Source organism: Dreissena polymorpha, chromosome 5, assembly GCF_020536995.1.
Source record: "Dreissena polymorpha isolate Duluth1 chromosome 5, UMN_Dpol_1.0, whole genome shotgun sequence".
Lineage (NCBI taxonomy): Eukaryota > Metazoa > Mollusca > Bivalvia > Myida > Dreissenidae > Dreissena > Dreissena polymorpha.
The window spans coordinates 38,210,967-38,231,251 of NC_068359.1; the positions used below are offsets into that span (position 1 = coordinate 38,210,967).

At 34.4% G+C, this 20,285-nt stretch overlaps 1 protein-coding gene and 1 long non-coding RNA gene across 3 annotated transcripts in view; one reads left to right on the forward strand and one right to left on the reverse strand.

The window, feature by feature from the left end:
• The window catches only part of LOC127881652 (adiponectin receptor protein 1-like), a 503,063-nt gene that overhangs the window by 135,138 nt on the left and 347,640 nt on the right, over positions 1-20,285 (reverse strand). The gene's annotated exons all lie outside the window — the stretch shown is intronic.
• On the forward strand, positions 5,979-11,907 carry LOC127881724 (uncharacterized). Its single transcript, XR_008050223.1, has 2 exons — positions 5,979-9,719; positions 9,935-11,907. It is a non-coding gene; the product is annotated as an uncharacterized LOC127881724 (long non-coding RNA).

Consider the following 20,285-nt stretch of genomic DNA (forward strand, 5'->3'; position numbering starts at 1 on the left):
ACTTTGTCGCCTAGAGTATTTGTTTAATGCATGTTCAGAGGAGGCTGATATTGAAAATATGGAGAAGCATAGCATCATGACAATGATAAAGTGGTACAATGCTCTTTTTAAACTCCAAGTTCTACCGCAAGAATGTCTCACAGATGTCCATGACATTGACAAACGTCGGATAAAAATTTCTGCTCAAAAATTAGACTATGGTTCAAGGCCAGAATTGAATGGCATTGAGAATGTTAATGACGCTGGGGCAGTGGAGAAAATTATAACTCTATATGAAGACAATTTTAAAGATATTTCGATGGGACTGTTGGAGGTTGTAAGCAAGAAGGATCTTAATTATGACTATCAAGAATGTATGTGTGCCATTAGACATGAATTGTGCCAAAGGGTTTACAGTCTAAATGATGTATGCACCCGTGTTCAGATATGGAATCAAACTGTTCGGTCACCAATGTCTTTGTTCTACCTTTTTGTTGTCAAAAGCGTGATGGGTATAGGACATGATGGTGTCCAAGGCAATACTGAATCCTTGATTGAAGCAAAGGAATTACAGCAGGAGTTGACAAAGAAAGTATCATGGTTGTTAAAACCTAAACATCATCGAGAGTGGTTAGGGAATGGTATTGGTATAAAAGCAATACTGCAGTCAAATCAGAAAATCCCCATATCTCACCATGAGGTCAAAGATCAAAGAGTTCTCAGTGTTAATTTAAAGGTTTGCAAAGGAACAATATGCCCTCCAAACAATAAGCCTTGCTATGGTCAGATTGAGCTGGATTTACAAGTTGACAATTTAAAGGTGTTCTTTGTACCCAAGAGAGCTGAACTGGATGGGCCACGACATAAGGGTAGACGTGTGCAATTTAACCTGGCTTTCTCGTTTGAACATGGATACGAGGCGCTTAATGTAAAGGTTCTCAAAAGGCATGTCTGCTCAAACTGCAGTCAAAAACTCGAATTCAAGATTTCAGACACCAGTTTAGTTTGTCCAACTTGCAAAGTGACTGTTTACAAAGATGATTTGAATGAAGTAAAATCTGATTCAGATGAAGAAAAGAAAAACTGAAAAATTGAAGAAATACTGTGAAATGGGATCATGTGTATGTATTTCAGAGTTAATTTGCATGTTTCCCAGGGTGTTCACGCCTGCATTTATGTGTGAACCTGTCCCTGTGACTTTTCAGGGGGAAAATTAAGTTTGAGCCAAACTCCTGACAAGGTATTTGCCAAAGAAATAATGTTGGGTCATAGACCAGTGTGCCATGGCTTATTAGACATAATGTGCTCTGATAGACGATTTCATCTGTTACATATCAGAAAGGTAATTTAAATTTGGAGAAATAAAGGAGCCATGAAATATTATGGTATACTGAGATAGTCTTACATTATATTTATATATATTGATTTGGAATCCACATGTGAGTACTTTTAAGAAGTTATGATGTATTATAATTATGTATTGCAGCTACAATAATGGGATTATGTAATTGATCTGGCCTCATATTATATATAGCACCTTTCAGTATACAAAAGAACAATTTAACCCTTTCCCACTGAGAGGAAAAGTGAAAATGGTTTTTGCAACAAGCATAAAACCAGAACAGCCTGCAAGTAACTCGCAGTCTTTTCAGGTTTTATGCTGTTTGCTGCTCATCAGTATCTAAGGGTTGGAAATGAAGCCTTTAAAACTTGAATCTAGTTAGAAAGGTTTTTAATAACATTTAAATTTCTAAAGGACTACAAATGCGTCAAAATAGGAATCTAATGTTGTTTACATCATATCATGAAAGCATGTCTTTTTATTTAGAGAAATAAAAGCTTTACAAGAGAATGATAGAGGACAGACCATATGTAAGTCTTCAGTTCTATTTCTGCTGTTTAGATTATCCATTAAAAACATTAAAACATGAAAGTTGTAGAATATATGTATTGTGAATAAATTTAATTATATTGTGTATACGGGTATGTATTATTATTAAATGCCTGTATAAAAGCTTAGATATTTAATGTAAAAGTTTGATTATTTGTTAAAGATTTAATCCTCTTCCACTTAGAAGTAAAGTGAAAATGTGCAAACATCATAAAACCAGTACAGCCTGCAGTCTGTTAAGGTTTTATGCTGTTTGCTGCTCATCAGTATCTAAGGTTTGGAGATGAAGCGTTAAAAACTTGAATCTAGATAGAAAGGTCTTAAATTAAATATAACTTTCTAAAGGACTTCAAATGCATGAAAATACAAATCTAAGTGGTAAAGGGTTAAGGGCACTTTGTTAAAATGCCTTGTTTTTGTGCATAACTGATATACATTAAAAAACTTGAAATTAAAAATGTGTACATGCAAATAATATGTATATAGTGAAAGTGTTTTTTGTTACTAAATGTACCAATCACATCAGTCTGTTTCAATCATAATGACCAAACCAGCTAAAGGTCATTATATTGTTCAGTTGTTTTTTGAGTAAACACACACAATCCACAAATTTTGTAGAAAGTATGTCCTGTTGTAAACATTTATTTTAAGAAATTTTCATAAAATATGCCTTAGAGTATATTTTATTTATAATGTCAGACATGTTTAATATTCAAGTTTTTGTAATATGAACTTTTTTTTTCCACACCTGTGCCTTTGCTTGTAAAGTGTCTTGATAAATGTACATGTGTTTTCCTATAAATTATGTGTTATTATTAATAAGACATTATTAATATTGGTGACTTTATGCATCTCATTAAAACTCTATTTATCTGAATATATGAATTTTGAATGTTAATATATACATATTTATATATTGTAGATTTTTTTCAGATACTTGTTACTCGATGCCTTTTTTATGTAAGAAATGTATAGTTTTTCTTTTACAATACGTTTTTTGACCAAATTTATTATTAATAGGAACAAAAAACATATATTGCCCTTTTGTGTTGAGGTAGATGTCATCAACAAACCAAAGAAAAGTGCCTCTAGTCATGCTGCGTTTCTGGGTATAATACCATCCATTAAGCATGATCATAACTAAGAATAACATTTTTGAAACTGCAATATATTGGATTCATTGAAACTCAGAAAATCAGAAAAACCCACCACCCGCTAATTCTATTTGTTATTGAAAATATTCTAACCTAAGCTTATGAAAATTGGTAGGCATTTATAGTCCTCTTGACTTTAGATAATGTGTTTAATATGTTTGCATGTTGTATTGATTTGAAGGAGGAAAACACTTAACTGTAACAATACTTAATTGAATGTCATTAAAGGAATACTTTATTACTAAGAGAATCTATTATTAACTTATGTAAATTGATAAATTCTAAAGACTTGGAATATTATTGTCTATAAATAAGTTTAATGGCTGTTACTAGATTTATACTATTGAATAGTCTCAGATTGTTAGAATACCAGTAGTGAATATTTGTTGAAGGGGTTCAAAGATTTTTTATTGATTTAAAAAAAACAAAACAATGTATTTACTGACAACAACATGTATATCAAATTAAGAAAATTTTATAATAATTTTAAAAGCAAGATAAAAAGTTGAATATAAATATTACCAGCCCCAGGATTCCAATCAGTGATCTGTAGAAGCAAACTTTATAGCGCTTACACTTAACACTATGCCGTTTTGATGTAACAGCAAATTGTAAAAGCTTTTTTGTTATATATTTTCTATATTATTGACGAGAGCATTACAAACGCTTTATAATTTTTAGCTCACCTGATTGCTCAGGTGAGCTTTTGTGACCGGTCTTTGTCCGTCGTATGTCCGTCTGTACGTTAACATTTGCTCGTAAACACTCTAGAGGCCACATTTCTTGTCCCATCTTCATGAAACTTGGTCAGAAGCTTTGTCCCAATAAAATCTCGGCCGAGTTCGAAACTGGGTTGTGCCGGGTCAAAAACTAGGTCACTAGGTCAAAGAAAAGAAAAACCTTGTAAACACTGTAGAAGTCACATTTTATGCCCAATCTTCATGTAACTTTGTCAAAATGTTTGCCTTAATGATATGTTGGATGAGGTTAAAAGTGGTTCCCGTCCTTTGAAAAACATGGACGCCAGTGGGCGGGGCAGTTTTCCTTATTTGGCTATAGAGAAACCTTGTAAACACTCTTGAAGTCACAATTTTTGCCCAATCATCATGAAAGTTGGTCAAAACATTGGTTTTATTGATGTCTTGGACGAGTTCGAAAATGGTCCAGATCGGTGAAAAAACATGGCCACCAGTGGGCGGGGTATTTTTCTCAATATGTATATAGTGAAACATGTGAACACTCTAGAAGTCACATTTTTGGCCCAATTTTCATGAAATTTAGTCTAAATGTTTGCCTTAATGATATGTTGGTTGAGTTTAAAAGTTGTTCCGGTCCGTTGAAAAACATGGCCGGCAGTGGGCGGGGCAGTTTTCCTTATTTGGCTATATAGAAACCTTGTAAACACTCTAGAAGTCACAATTTTTGCCCAATCATCATGCAATTTGGTCACAACATTTGTTTTATTATGCCCCACTTCGAAGAAGAGGGGGTATATTGCTTTGCTCATGTCGGTCGGTCTGTCGGTCTGTCCGTCCACCAGGTGGTTGTCAGACGATAACTCAAGAACGCTTGGGCCTAGGATCATGAAACTTCATAGGTACAATGATCATGACTCGCAGATGACCCCTATTGATTTTGAGGTCACTAGGTCAAAGGTCAAGGTCACGGTGACCCGAAATAGTAAAATGGTTTTTGAATGATAACTCAAGAACACATACGCCTAGGATCATGAAACTTCATGGGTAGATTGATCATGACTCTCAGATGACCCCTATTGATTTTGAGGTCACTAGGTCAAAGGTCAAGGTCACGGTGACCCGAAATAGTAAAATAGTTTCCGGATGATAACTCAAGAATGCATACGCCTAGGATCATGAAACTTCATTGGTAGATTGATCATGACTCGCAGATGACCCCGATTGATTTTGAGGTCACTAGGTCAAAGGTCAAGGTCACGGTGACCCGAAATAGTAAAATGGTTTTCGGATGATAACTCAAGAACGCATATGCCAAAGATCATGAAACTTGATAGGTAGATTGATCATGACTCGCAGATGACCCCTATTGATTTTGAGGTCACAAGGTCAAAGGTCAAGGTCCCGGTGACCCGAAATAGTAAAATGGTGTCCGGATGATAACTCAATAATGCTTATGGCTAGGAGCATGAAACTTCATAGAGGTGAAGTCGGTTCATTCAATCTTGACCAAATGTCAAACTTGACCTAGATATTGTCCAGACAAACATTTTGGTCAAGTTTCATCATTATTGAACCAAACTCTGGCGTATGGAGTGTTTTTGTTTTTGTAAGATTTGACCTGGTTACCTATATGTTGAGTTGACCCCCCTTACCAAACATCAAACTTTGCTTACAAATATAAATATTATGACCAAGATTCATAAAATCTGAAACAAAATTGTGACCTCTAGAGTGTTTACAAGGATTTTGTATAATATAATGAAAATTTGGACATTCAAAGGGCAATAATTATGGCATTAATTTTGTGATTTTGCTCATATCTTTCAGCAACTTTGATAAAGAATGCTTGAGAAATGTGAATGCTAGAGTGTTTACAAACCAAATGTGGACAGACGGCGGACAAAGACCAATCCTAAAACCTCACCTGAACAATCAGGGGAGCTAAAAATTGTGTTTCACCGATCTGAGCAATTTTCCAACTTGTCAGAGAAATCAATAAAACCAATGTATTGACTAAGTTTTACAATGATTAGGCAAAATAAGGAAAACTGCCCCACCCCCCTGGCGGCCATGTTTTTTGATCGATCGGGACCATTTGCGAACTCGTCTGAAATATATATAAAACCAATCTTTTCACCAAGTTTCATGATGATTGCGCAAATAATGTGACTTTTAGAGTGTTGACAAGCTGTTTTTACTATATAATTATAAGAAAACTGCTCCCGCCCCCCCCGGCAGCCATATTTTTCAAGGTGAGCGAACTAGGGCCATCTTGGCCCTCTTGTTTCCGATTGTTATTGATAAATTGTAACTGCTATTTTAATAATATATTTTAATAATATAATTTCCAAATTGTCGACCAAAAGCATTACGCATGTTCTATTTTTTTGTATTGTTGTTGATGATTATTCATAAAGAAATATTTTAAATATTTTCTGAGTAAGAATAGTAATTTTGCTTGCTTATATAATATGTTCACTTTTTTTTCGAATCTATTACAATTCATATTTGAAATTCACATTTTGCTTAAATTGTTCAAAGGAATTGATGCAATCGATCTCTTATTGTTTTGTTGCTCATGAAATGTTCTGATATGGACTGGTTTCATGTCACATGCAATTTGATATCAGATATGATTTAAAACATATTTTGCAAATTTTCTTTGTACTTTTTATCATATTTTTTTTAATTATTTACTTATATGCAATGCATGAATATTTATTGTGCTTGACAGGGGCGGACTGATTCCAATTTACCAGTATGTTTTACTTGTTCAAAAACATGGATCAAAATGTTATGCATATTTATATGTTTCTATCGTAATACAATTGGATTGCATCATTTTAAGTCACAGTACTCACTGTTCAACACATACGGATTCTGCTACAAAGATTGTTGAAAGTTCAAAATTAGTTTGATGATCTAATCAAAAGTGAATTTGTCACACAAAAACAGCAATTCCATATTTAAGGCCTTTTAGAAAGAAATGTCTAATTCTGGATAGAATATATTTCCAATTTTAGATTTTAAACTGACTGTGATCTTGACCCTTGACGCCTCGGATACTCTGTCTAGCTTTGCTTGTCTCTTTTATTTATTATGCCCCCCTACAAAGAAGAGGGGGTATATTGTTTTGCACATGTCGGTCGGTCCGTCTTCCAAATGGTTTCCGAATGATAACTCAAGAACGCTTAGGCCTGGGATCAGGGAAGTTCATAGGTACATTGATCATGACTGGCAGATGACGACTATTGGTTTTCAGGTCACTAGGTCAAGGTCACAGTGACTCAAAACAGTATAATGGTTTCCGGATGATAACTCAAGAACGCTTAAGCCTGGGATCAGGAAAGTTCATGGGGACATTGTTCATGACCGGCAGATGACCCCTATTGATTTTCAGGTCACTTGGTCAAAGTTCAAAGTGACTCGAAGCAGTAAAATGGTTTCCGGATGATAACTCAAGAACGCTTAAGCCTGGGATCAGGAATGTTCATGGGGACATTGGTAATGACCGGCAGATGACCCCTATTGACTTTCAGGTCACTAGGTCAAATTTCAAGGTCACAGTGACTCGAAATAGTAAAATAGTTTCCGGATGATAATGTATTCATACAAGGGCTGCCACTACAACTGACAGCCCAATTGGGGGCATGCGTGTTTTACAAACAGTCCTTGTTTAGAAATCAAATCAAATTTGGCAATACACAATAAATTGCCCGGGGAAAACCATTTACATAAACTTTTGTCTTGAAGTAAGACCTTTGATATAGGGTCAGATTCCTGTATATGGAAAAATCTGGTCACTAATAAGAATTTGAAAAATCTTTTCAGATCAGACTTTGTTGTTCAGGACAAAAATAAGGTGCCTTGACATTGAACTGTTACTTTGATCATTGACATGAGGACGTATTTCTTGCCCACAACACAACTGATCATCCTGGTCACTTAATTGTACTTTATTTGCAATCAATACATTCAAGGCACTGAGCCTTGCTCAGTTTGAAGAGCGGTGTACTACAAACGCAAGGTTGGCGTGGTTTTATTCTTGACCCAGTGATAGAACTTGTCTGGGGCGTGTCATGATATTCATTCTATGGCCATTCACCCCTATCTCTGATCAAAGTAGGTCAGTTGTTAGCTTTTGGCATAAGTATGTGCAGTAGATACATGTTAACCAACATACACTTTAAAAATAAAAGTGGGTTTAACTTCCACAGTCACAACTGAAATACTGTTCAAAATATAAAATCAAATACAGATTAACAAACACATACATGCTGGACAAATTTATCTCACAACAAAGAGTTTGGGTTTATGTATCAAATGTGACCTTTTAACCTGCTTGAATTGTGACTTTGACCCTTAACTTATGGAACCTGGATCTTGCATTAAAGCCCCCCCCCACCCTGGTCTAGACAATTTTTTTCACTTCTTTCAAGTTTGTTTTTAGCTCACCTGATTGCTCAGGTGAGCTTTTCTGAGCGGTCTTTGTCCGTCATCCGTCCGTCCGTTAACATTTGCTTGTAAACACTCTAGAGGCCACATTTGTTGTCCCATCTTCATGAAACTTGGTCAGAAGCTTTGCCCCAATAAAATCTCGGCCGAGTTCGAAACTGGGTTGTGCCGTGTCAAAAACAAGGTCACTAGGTCAAAAAAGGAGAACCTTGTAAACACTGTAGAAGTCACATTTTATGTTCAATCTTCATGTAATTTTATGTTCAATCTTCATGTAACTATGTAAAAATGTTTGTCTTAATGTATCTTGATTGAGTTCAAAAGTGGTTCCGGTCTGTTAAAAACATGGTCGCTAGTGGGCGGCGCAGTTTTCCTTATTTGGCTATAGAGAAACCTTGTAAACACTCTAGAAATCACAATTTTTGCCCAATCATCATGAAAGGTGGTCAAAACATTAATTTAATTGATATCTCGGACGAGTTCGAAAATGATCCAGATCGGTAAAAAAACATGGCCGCCAGTGGGCGGGGCATTTTTCTCTATATGTATATAGTGGCAGTTTTCCCTATTTGGCTATAGAGAAACCTTGTAAACACTCTAGAAGTCACAATTATTGTCCAATCATCATGAAAGTTTATCAAAACATTGGTTTCATTGTTATTTCGGACGAGTTCGAAAATGGTCTAGATCGGTGAAAAAACATGGCCGCCAGTGGGCGGGGCATTTTTCTTTAAATGTATATAGTGGCAGTTTTCCCTATTTGGCTATAGAGAAACCTTGTAAACACTCTAGAAGTCACAATTTTTGCCCAATCATCATGAAAGTTGGTCAAAACATTGGTTTTATTGATATCTTGGACGAGTTCGACAATGGTTTGGATCGGTGAAATAACATGACTGCCAGTGGGTGGGGCATTTTTCTCTATATGTATACATTGTATAGTGAAAACATATTAACACTCTAGAAGTCACATTTTTGGCCCAATTTTTATGAAATTTGGTCAGAACATTTGTTTCTTTGATACAAGAGTTGAGTTCAAAAATGGTTTCGGTCAAACCTTGTGATCGAATACTATGGAAGTCACATTTTTATGCCCCCCTTCGAAGAAGAGGGGGTATATTGTTTTGCTCATGTCGGTCCGTATGTCTGTCCAACAGATGGTTTCCGAATGATAAGTCAAGAACGCTTAGGCCTAGGATCATGAAACTTCATAGGTACATTGATCATGACTCGCAGATGATCCCTATTGATTTTGAGGTCTCTAGGTCAAAGGTCAAGATCATGGTGACCCGAAACAAGTAAAATGGTTTCCCGATGATAACTCAAGAAGGCTTACGCCTAGGATCATGAAACTTCATAGGTACATTGATTATGACTCGCAGATGACCCCTATTGATTTTGAGGTCACTAGGTCAAAGGTCAAGGTGACCCGAAATAGTAAAATAGTTTCTGGATGATAACTCAAGAACGCTTATGCTTAGGATCATGAAACTTCATAGGTACATTGATCATGACTTGCAGATGACCCCTATTGATTTTCAGGTCACTAGGTCAAAGGTCACGGTGACTCAACTTAGAAAAATGGTTTCTGGATGATAACTCAAGAACGCTTACGCCTAGGATCATGAAACTTCATAGGTACATTGAGGTGACCCGAAATAGTAAAATTGTTTTACTCAAGAACGCTTATGCCTAGGATGATGAAACTTCATAGGTACATTGATCATGACTCGCAGATGACCCCTATTGATTTTCAGGTCACTAGGTCAAAGGTCAAGGTCATGGTGTTTCAACTTAGAAAAATGGTTTCCAGATGATGAGTCAAGAAGGCCTATGCCTAGGATCATGAAACTTCATAGGTACATTGATCATGACTTGCAGATGACCCGTATTGACTTTCAGGTCACTAGGTCAAGGTCACGGTTACTCTACACAGTAAAATGGTTTTTTGATGAAAACTCAAGAAAGCTTACGCCTAGGATCATGAAACAATATAATGGTCAAGTTGATAGAATTTTCTTATTAAATCAATCAAAAATGGAATTTACCATGTAGATGTTTTGAACATCTTATAACTTTGTTATCTATCTGACATGTGTGCATTATAATCATTGCATCTTTTTTAAAGATGTTTGTGGTTTAAAGTTTTTGTTTTTGTTTTGGTAATTAAACACAATGCACTAAATTGAAAATTTCCAGACAGACTAACATTGGGCTGACCTTGAAACGATGCAAGATGGAATGTAATTCATTTGTTTGTTTTGTTATTTAAAATCTTGACATGTCAACTATGAAAACACTATTCAATTTTTATTTTGTTATCATACTAGGACACTACAGTTCATATGTGCTCTAAAATCTTCAAGTACACAAGAACAAACACACACAACTCAATTTGATATTAACCCATTGATGCCTAACTTTGATTATGAGAGGAAGGAATAAGTCATGCTGAAGGATACACACATTGATTGTTTATGAAGTTAATGTATGGGATCAGGAATAACATTTTTCTGTAATTCGTTGGTGTGTGAGCTCTGGTCAACAGGCTGTGTTTAAAGAAGACATTAACAATGGATATATGCTACTGCTGATAAAGGGTTCTAAAATATACAGCTACATGTACCAAATTTAGGTTTGGAATGTAAATTGCTAACTGTATGCTACATTGATCATGACTCACCAATGACCCCTATTGATCTTACTAGGTCAAAGGTGACAGTCACAGTGATTCAAAATACAAAAATTGGTTTTCAAATGATAACTCAAAAACACTTTCACCTAGGATAAAGACTTCATAGGTACATTGATCATGCTTATAAAAATACCCCTTTTGAATTTCAAATCACTACATCAAAGATCAACATCACAGTGACTCAAAACAATAAAATTGTTTCTTGATATTTACTGACAATGCTTACGCCTAGATTCATGATCTTCATAGTTACATTGATCATGACTGGCAGATGACCAACATAATGTTCAAGTCACTAGGTCAAACGTCTTAATAACAATGACTCAACACTGTAAAATGGTGTCCAGATGACAACTCAAGAAACCAAGGTCAAAAGTCAAAGTCACAATGACTAATATATTCATATTCACACAATGGCTGCCATTACAACTGACAGCCCATATGCAGGGATGCATGTTTTACAAGCAACCCAATACATTTTGTAAACATTCAATGAACACACTCTTCTCAGGTGAGCGAACTAGGGCCATCTTGGCCCTCTTGTTTACTAAAACTGTGTTATTGACCTTTGACAGAGGTGCATGCTTCTTGTGCGTACATCTGTCTGGATATGATTGTCAATGTTGCCAAGTTACTTAAATATCCTTAAAGGCTTAAATTTGGATTTGGGGTCAGTCACAACATGCAAATCACTTCTGCCAAGTTATTTTTTAAAACCTGCCTCAGCTAGGACTCTCACATAATATGGCTGTTTTTGAAATCATGGTGGCATAATAACTTTTAATAGTAAAAGCTTATTGAATAATTATAGAAAGACGTATGCCGCTTTCAGACTCTTTTTTTCACATTAGCATAATATTACAACATTGCGTTTTAAGAACATTTTTCAATATAATAATCACATTAAGGTTATTTACATGTTTTAAATCAAAGAACAGTTTGTCAGCATACTTGTTGGGCTATGTTTAAATGAACTTTGTGAAGTTGACTGCAGGTATTTATAACTTGTTTTACCAATAAATAGTTTACATGAATGCTATTCTGTTTATTTCTGTTATAACAATTTTTGCATTCAATTCAGCTCAACTGCTAGAAATTTTCCAATGATACTAAATCACATGGCCCTCTATTACACCAGAAAAATATAAATGAATTAACAGAATACTTGCGTAAATAACGGCATTTCAAGCACGTATCATTCCATTATGACCCCTGATGCAATTGTATACATTCAAGTTATGTCAAAATTTTAGTCTCAATAACAGCATTGAATACATTTAAATACAGAATGGGGGGGGGGGGGGGTTGTACTTGCAATTTCAATAAAAATTCATCAAAAGCATCGACTACTGAACCTTTGAAATAAACAAAACAACCAATTAATCAGATATGTTCAGATAATGGAATTAGTTGGCAAGAATGCCATTACAGTAAAACAATTTAGGTCAACTTTTTTCCTCCATATCAAATCTATATAGTTTGTTTAATAAAATATTGTGTTAGTCAAAATAAATACTTAACAAACCAGTATGTACACTCTTATATATTTCAAAAATAGTATTAAGTTGATTTTAGGACAAAAATTACTTGAATTTTTTTTTTTTAATCCCGCCAATTGCCAACAGAACAGACAAGACTAAACTTAAAAGTATTAAACTAAAGTACAACTTCATAGTTTATTACAGATAGAAAAATGCACAAACCAAAACAATAACAACTTTACGTGATGTATTAAAATCATTATTGAATACAGACAGTGAAGGAACTCTTCCTCGCATCTATAACAAATAAATGTCAAACAAAATTATCTTTCCTTTTTTACTTAATGAACCAATATTGAATTACTAGTTCTGTGCAATTACAGAGTTGTTTGAATGAAATCTTATACTCCATAGATATATATGTTTTTTTGATGATTTGTAAAAGGACATTCCTCTCAAATAGTTTATTGCAAAACTGTTCTGCTGTCTTTTACAACTGATTTTTTTAAACAAAATGAACACCTGTTTATATCATATACTATACATGTAGTTGACTTATCTGGCAGTAGAAAAGGGTTTCTAGTCAACTCGTACCTAAGTCAACACGTACCTTAGTCACCTCGTACCCGATTTGGTTACCTCGTACTTTAGTCATTTTTCTGGTTGGTCAACTCGTACCTTTTAATTTTGTGTTATTTATGACAAAAATGTGTGATGGGTGTTTGCATACATTAGTTTTTTTAAGTTTGATGCAGGTACAAGTTGACCAAATAAAGTTATATTTTGGCATAGACTAACATAACAGGTTGTCTTTAGGATTAAGGATTTAGGATTAAGTAAGATAACATCAACTTAAATTAAATATAAAAAAACGACAGTAACGATATGATTTATTTTTATAATGGAATTATAGTAAAGCATAAAACACAACATACAGACAAAATACTTGAATATTAACCAATTTTGCATCGAATTGTGGTTCTTCCGAAACTTGAGTAGTCAATTATTTAATCAATTAATCAACACCTAAAATACTTATTCACACCTACTTGACATGACTCGTTACAAATTTTTATCTAACAGCATAAACTTGTTGACACAGTTCAACAAACAAATTGTTCCATTACTCGAGAATAATTAAGATTATTGACTAAAAACAAAAGGGATTTAATGAGTATTTACGCTATATATTATATAAATGTAAATACCGTCAGTTATAAAAAAAATATGCTTGTATTCCTCATTTGTTACGCTTCCGTACGCTTCCGTGTAAGTCCGTTTCTCTAATGAAACTAATTAAAACATAATAAAGGGATTACTTACCAGATTTACAGTGTCTGTGTTGCCATCTGTTATATTCGTCGCACATAATTGCCTTACACTCGTCAGAAACTTTTGAAAAAAAATCCCCAAAAAGCAAAAAAAAATAAAAATATAACCTATATTCATAGCAAAAGCATAAAAAACAAACAAACATATTTCACGTCTTTGATATATATAAATAATTTTTAGGAGGGTACGTTTTGACAAATTCGGGTACGAGTTGACTAGTGGGGGTACGTGTTGACCAAAAATCGGGTACGAGTTAACCAAATCGGGTACGAGTTGACCGAAGGTACGCGTTGACTTAGGTACGTGTTGACTAGCTTCGGTAGAAAAGCATTTCACATCTAAATAAAAATACTCAGCTAAAACAAAACCCATTTTCAAAAACTCAAATGAAAAAAAAAACATTAATTATTTTATGATATCTGCAAATTTTTAAAATGATTATCACAGTGTAAGTCCTTTTATCGAGTAGAGGTGTTGAATTGACCAAAGTAAGCAGCCGTTCGTGGGTTGGTGTAAACCTCTTTGTCCAGATAATCCTTGTGGGAAGTCTGCTCTTTGGCGAGCCGGCGGTTTTCGTCCGCTAGGCGGCGCTAAAGTTCCTCACGTTTTCGCTCCTGTTCCCGCTCCAGAAGAATGGCAGCACGTGCATTTGCCAGACGCTGACGATCGTGTTCAAGGTTACGGAGATGCTCTTCTTGTGCCAGACGCTGTTCACAAAAAGAACAAATAAGCATCACTAACCAAAACGAGGAGAAAATCTTTTTTTAAGATCCATAAACACTCGAAATCAACAAATACTTTGGAGAATGTAGTGAACCCCTATTAAAATCAGTGTTCCATTTAGCAATTGCCAAAATTTCAAAGCTAGATTTAGTCTGGTAAGATTGATTTAACGAGATACAAAATGCTTATTTTTATTTTTTGGTGGGCAATAAGTCCATTTTAGTTTCCCGCAACGATATGCGAACATTTACGAGCAAACGCGATATTGGTTTAGGGCAACGTCGGAAGCATGACGTAGTTAATCATGAATAATCATTGTTATTGGTGGAGCTCAGGCAATTAGGACATCCTGTTCTTCCGAATTAGCAAGAAATATAGAAATAAAAAAGACAGCATGCAAAAAACAAAGTGTATATGGGGCAATACTTAACTGAATAGAACTTGGTTATGACAGGACTTGGGCTTTCCCATGATTTTGAAGTTGCCCGTTATCAATTATAAAAGCGTGCGGACCTTATAGAAAGCACAGGCAAGTGCGCTTCACACTATGCAAATTAACGTAAACCGAATTAATTCGATCCTGACTCGAGATCATACATAAAGTAAAACAAGTTAACATCGTGAAACGATTCTTAGATGCTATAAAGATGCAGAATGTTAGTATTTTAACGTTTTTAAACCAAGGTTACTTGCTTTAGGGTCTACCTATTGTAATTAACCTTCGTAGGGAACTTTTTGTTGTTGGAACTTTTTATTTAGAATGATAGTATTGGGCAGTGTTTATGGATCTTTAAACAAAGTTTATTTGTCAATCCATACATTCAAGACACCGAGCTTAGCTCAGTCTGTAGAGCGCGGAAATACAAACATAAGGTCACTTCGATACGTGTCCCTGTGATAAAACTTTTCTGTGAAGTGTCATAAAATTAGTTGTTTTGCGATTATCCCCCTGTCTGTTATGCAGGTAGGGTAGTAATTTAGCTTATGGCTTAAGTATGCGCATAAAGTACTTGCAAACCAAACTGCCCTTGAAAAGTGTAAGTAGGATCAGCTATTAGCCATCATTTGAATGAAAATATGTTAAAAACATCAACAAGTTTAGGATTGCTAGATCAATTTTGACCTTGAATTGTGACTTTGACGCTTAAAAGTCAGGATCTTGCATGCAAAATGTCCTCTGGTCACTTCTTTCTTTGTTGTTTAACAATCAATTCATGATCTGGGCAAAGCTTGTTCCATTTGTCTGCTTAGACTCTTCCATAATATGGCTGTTTCTCAAACAGGAGTAAAAAATCATATTGGCATAATAGCTTTAGTTACAAGGATATTGAACACTTGTAGAAAGGTTAATTTTGTTCCATTTTTTGATTCACATATGTATAATAGTTTTAGATTTTAAATATTTATATTTCGATTATTTTTGCAAGTGGTAATATGTTTCAAGTATTTTGTTCAAGTTTACTATCAGAAGTTATAATTTGTGTTACCGAGTATTTTTCAGATAAATAAATTGTTTAAATTTAGCCCTTTGTGCTTATTTCTGTTATTACCACTTTTGAATACAAAACAGCTGAACAACAGGAAAACTTGCAAGCACATGACCTTGAATTACCCCCATAAGCCCGAAATGGTTATATAAATTTACCCGCCCCCCTCTGGTAAAATGGGACTTAATGAATGTGCGTAATGTAATCTCTGATTAGTCAGCGCAGTTTCTGCTGTTATGGTATTTATCATTTAAATAAATTATCTTCTAAGTGAACATTCAGTTAAGGTTGAAATTGTTGTCTCTGATAAGCATGTGCGGACTGCACAGACTAATCTGGGGCACCACTTTACGCACGTGCTGTAAGCCCAGCTTTTCCAATGCCCGGTTTGCAATTTAAATGAAAATACACATTGAAAACACGTATGAATCGATTCATCAGATATGTACTGATAATTTTATAAGTATTCAAAATTGCCAATATACTAAAAATGATGCCAATTTTAGGCCATCAATATCAACTGTGTATAGTTTGTATAACGTCGTGTTAATCATGATGTATTCTTTACATACGAGCGTGTAAACTGTTATAATACACAAATGGTATGTAGCTATATAAAGGTGTAAAATAACTTGGAACAAGCAAATTCGTTGAATTGATATCCCTCGCCTTCTCATTTTGATCTATATGAGTATGAAGTTTCATGTTGAAATCTGATATTGTTTCTGAGATAGAGCTTTTATTTGTGAAATAAAGACGGATAGACAGACTGACGGACGAGCAATAACAAACTATATGCCTCCGCCTTTGGCGGGGAATTTTTTTGTAACAAAACACAATCCAGTCATTTACCAACACCACAGAAAAGACTTAACGATAAAGCATTACTTCATAGTTTATTACAGAAAGAAAGTCCACAAACCAAAACAATAAGAACTACATGCAACATTCATGCCGAAAATATTAAAGAAAAGTTTGGGGCTTACATACAATCATCAATTTAATTTACGTTTTTTTTACAATTACGATGCCAATTACACACATGCATTTGGATGTTCATTCCTTTCTTAAATTTGGCCGTGATAATATGTGCATTTAAAGTTAACCAATATGGCTTTCAAGCGTACACACTAAAGTTCTTGACGTTGGAGCAATGCGATTAGGTGATTAGTGTGTTAGGCAAAGTAAGTTATAATTTGATCTATACAATTATAATTACATTAAAATATATGTCAATAGTTATGTATACATGCATATGATTGTTGAAATGCATATTAAACAAAAGGAAATTGAAATGATAAATATACAAACAAAATTGTATTTACAATCATTTCTTACATAATATATGCATTAGTATTCACATATTTAAACGATAAAGCACATACAAGTATAAGGTACATGTTAAAGGTAAACAATAATATTTTGCAAAGTTTCAATCGATCCTGCGAATAAAGACCACCTGTGAACAAGGACCACAACAACCACATCCGTTGAATGGTCTTAATTGACAGGTTAGACTGTACTTAGAAACAATATAAAGGAGGAAATAATGTTTGTATTTTTCATTATCAATTAAAATATATACCTGTTTTTGTCGTATTTTTCATCACCAAAATCGTTAAATGATGGTTACTTTGTTGAAACTTTGAGCTGGAATGAACTGGTGGATTCGTAATTGTAACGACCATTGAAACATAGAGACAAATCAGGACTGATAAATGGTGGTCGTATCAGTGAGTTGGTCGTAATAACGAAGTGGTCGTTCAATTTTTTTATACTGTATATCCAGACAAAGGCGCAGATGACAGGTGAATACAGTAAAAGAGGAGCTGAAGAAACAGACGGAGACGAGGGAGAGAACTAGTCACGAGGAGTCGACATACAGAGACAGGGGTACGAGAGAGGGTCGAGACTCGAGAGATCGAGAAGAGAGGTCACGGAACAAACATGGCAAAGAAAAAGAAAAGCACAGAGATCAAGATCGGTCATCATCAAGTTCTAGCAAGAAAAGGAAATACGAAGATGATATGTTAAGTAGTTATTTTGATTTGATATTTTTTAGAAGTTTACTATAATAATATAAATATTAATAAATGTTTATGATATTTTTTAAACAATAAAAAACTGTTCTTTTAGAAATGTTCAACAGCATGTATGGATTTTTATAAACCTGGCTATAAGTGATAATGAAATGTAGTGACAGATGCAAGAACTAGGTCCGTGGATCCAACTTCAAAGTCACAATTCAGGTTCAAAGGTTAAATTTATGAAATTGTTTATAAAAATTTGCCCAGCGTGAATGATTTTAAAATAACTGATCAAATGATAAGACGAAGTGTCATGCGCAATAGCTAGATCCCTAGATCCAATGACAAGGTAACAAATCAAGGTGAAATGTCAGTTAAGGGATTTATAAATAACATAAAACATTGATCTGTCTTATACGTAGTTTCCCACAGGAAAATCAAGTCCCTGTGCGCAAAATCAAGTTCACAAGGTAAAATTAAGGAAATTAGTACTTAACGCTTATTTGATCAATAATTTTTTTAATTACTTGGTAAAAATATTTAGCATCATGATACAGAGTGTCACCCGCATCAACCAGGACACTAGGTGTTAGGTCAACATAATAAATTAAGTTCCAAGATAAAAGATTTGAAAAAGGATTTTTTGCATTAGTAACATGCATACTGAATGGCTCACACCATAACCAATGCCCAAGCATGAAGGTCCAGTTCACAAATTAAGGTCAAAGGTAAAATAAGAAGAATGAAAACTTCTCATAATCTGTTACTGGACATTTTTGTTGACTGGCTTGCATATCTTGGAGTCAATGAAACTTTTATCTATATGATTGTATCGTTCCATAACCATATTATATAAAAATCATATCATCATTAAATCATATTCTTTAGAGAAAAATACGAGTTATTCATGCCACTTAGTAAGTCTCCATAGGCATATCATGTTCAATTTCAGACCTCCATCAACTCACACTAATGGACACAGCTCTAGTGACAATGAGGGATCTCAATTGTTGTGGGTTCGACCAAACCTCAGGGCTCGACTCGTAGATAAGAAATACAAGAAAGATATAAATTTTAAAGGGGCCTTTTCACAGATTTTGGCATATGTTGAAGTTTGTCATTAAATGTTTTATATTGATAAGTGAAAACATTGGATCTTTAAAGCTCCAGTAAAAAATCAAGAATAAAATTAAAAAAAGGAAAAAAAGTAGCCGGTACCAGGGCTCGAACCAGTGACCCCCGGAGTCCTTGAGTTAGTCTGAAATAAGAACGCATTTGCCCTCTCGGCTATTCCGCCGGGTATACACAGGATAAGTATTTTATACCTTATATAAGCAATCTTCGTACTTTCGTAAATTTAAACGACAACAACAGAACTCTCCAAATTATTCAATCGTTTCGCGTTGCAACGCTTTATAATTTTTAGGTTTTTAAATCGTCAAAAGATACATATAATGGCTATATTGGACTACGGTAAATGTTCAGTAATACTGTTTCCTAACAAATATCATAACTAAAACGAAAATTTGCGAATCTGAAACAACTTTTTTCAATTTTGTCAATTTACCAAACCGTGAAAAGATCCCTTTAACGTGAAGATTAGAGATCTACATAATGCATTGATTCTTTTGCTATCTTGGTTTACGAAGTATTTCAGATAATCAGTCTTATTATTACAGACCATGTACGATCAGTAATCTACGGGTCTGTTCTCAATCAAAAAACTCGTATACTAATATTGAGTTATCCATGTCGTTATAACTTATAAAAACTGATCTTGTCAATATGGTACAAACAAAGCTGACTTATTTTATCCACCAATGATGGTTTCATTAAATAATAACGGTTGCAATGGTTTGTGATTTTTGAAATGATACTCTCTGTGAATGCTTTCTTTATACCCCTAGATAGGGGTTTTCAAAAATCAAGGGCATTCTAATTTAATTCTTAGTAATACTGGATCTTCAAGTTTAAGGTTTATGACTGTCATATGTAAAGCAAGTACCAACAACAAGACATATTTCGACTAAAAATCTTAATAGTAATAGCTCATTAAAGTTTCAGTTTCAATATTTTTTCAGGACTTTGACATATGAAAGCATACCTGTTTTACAGTCATTTTCAATTGGATTAAGTTTATTGTAAAATGGATTGATTTTGCTGTGATTCTGTATAAGGTAGTATGGTGCTCAATTGTGTTCATGCTTGATTATCGTAATGTATCTTGTGTTTCACTGACATTTGTATGGTGGTCAGGTAAAAGTGATTTTGTTGACATTTCCAGGTTGTCATAGTTGATGTCTTTGACAAAGATCACTGTGTTTGTAAAACGGAAGATGGAGAAAAATTAGAAGGTAAACCAG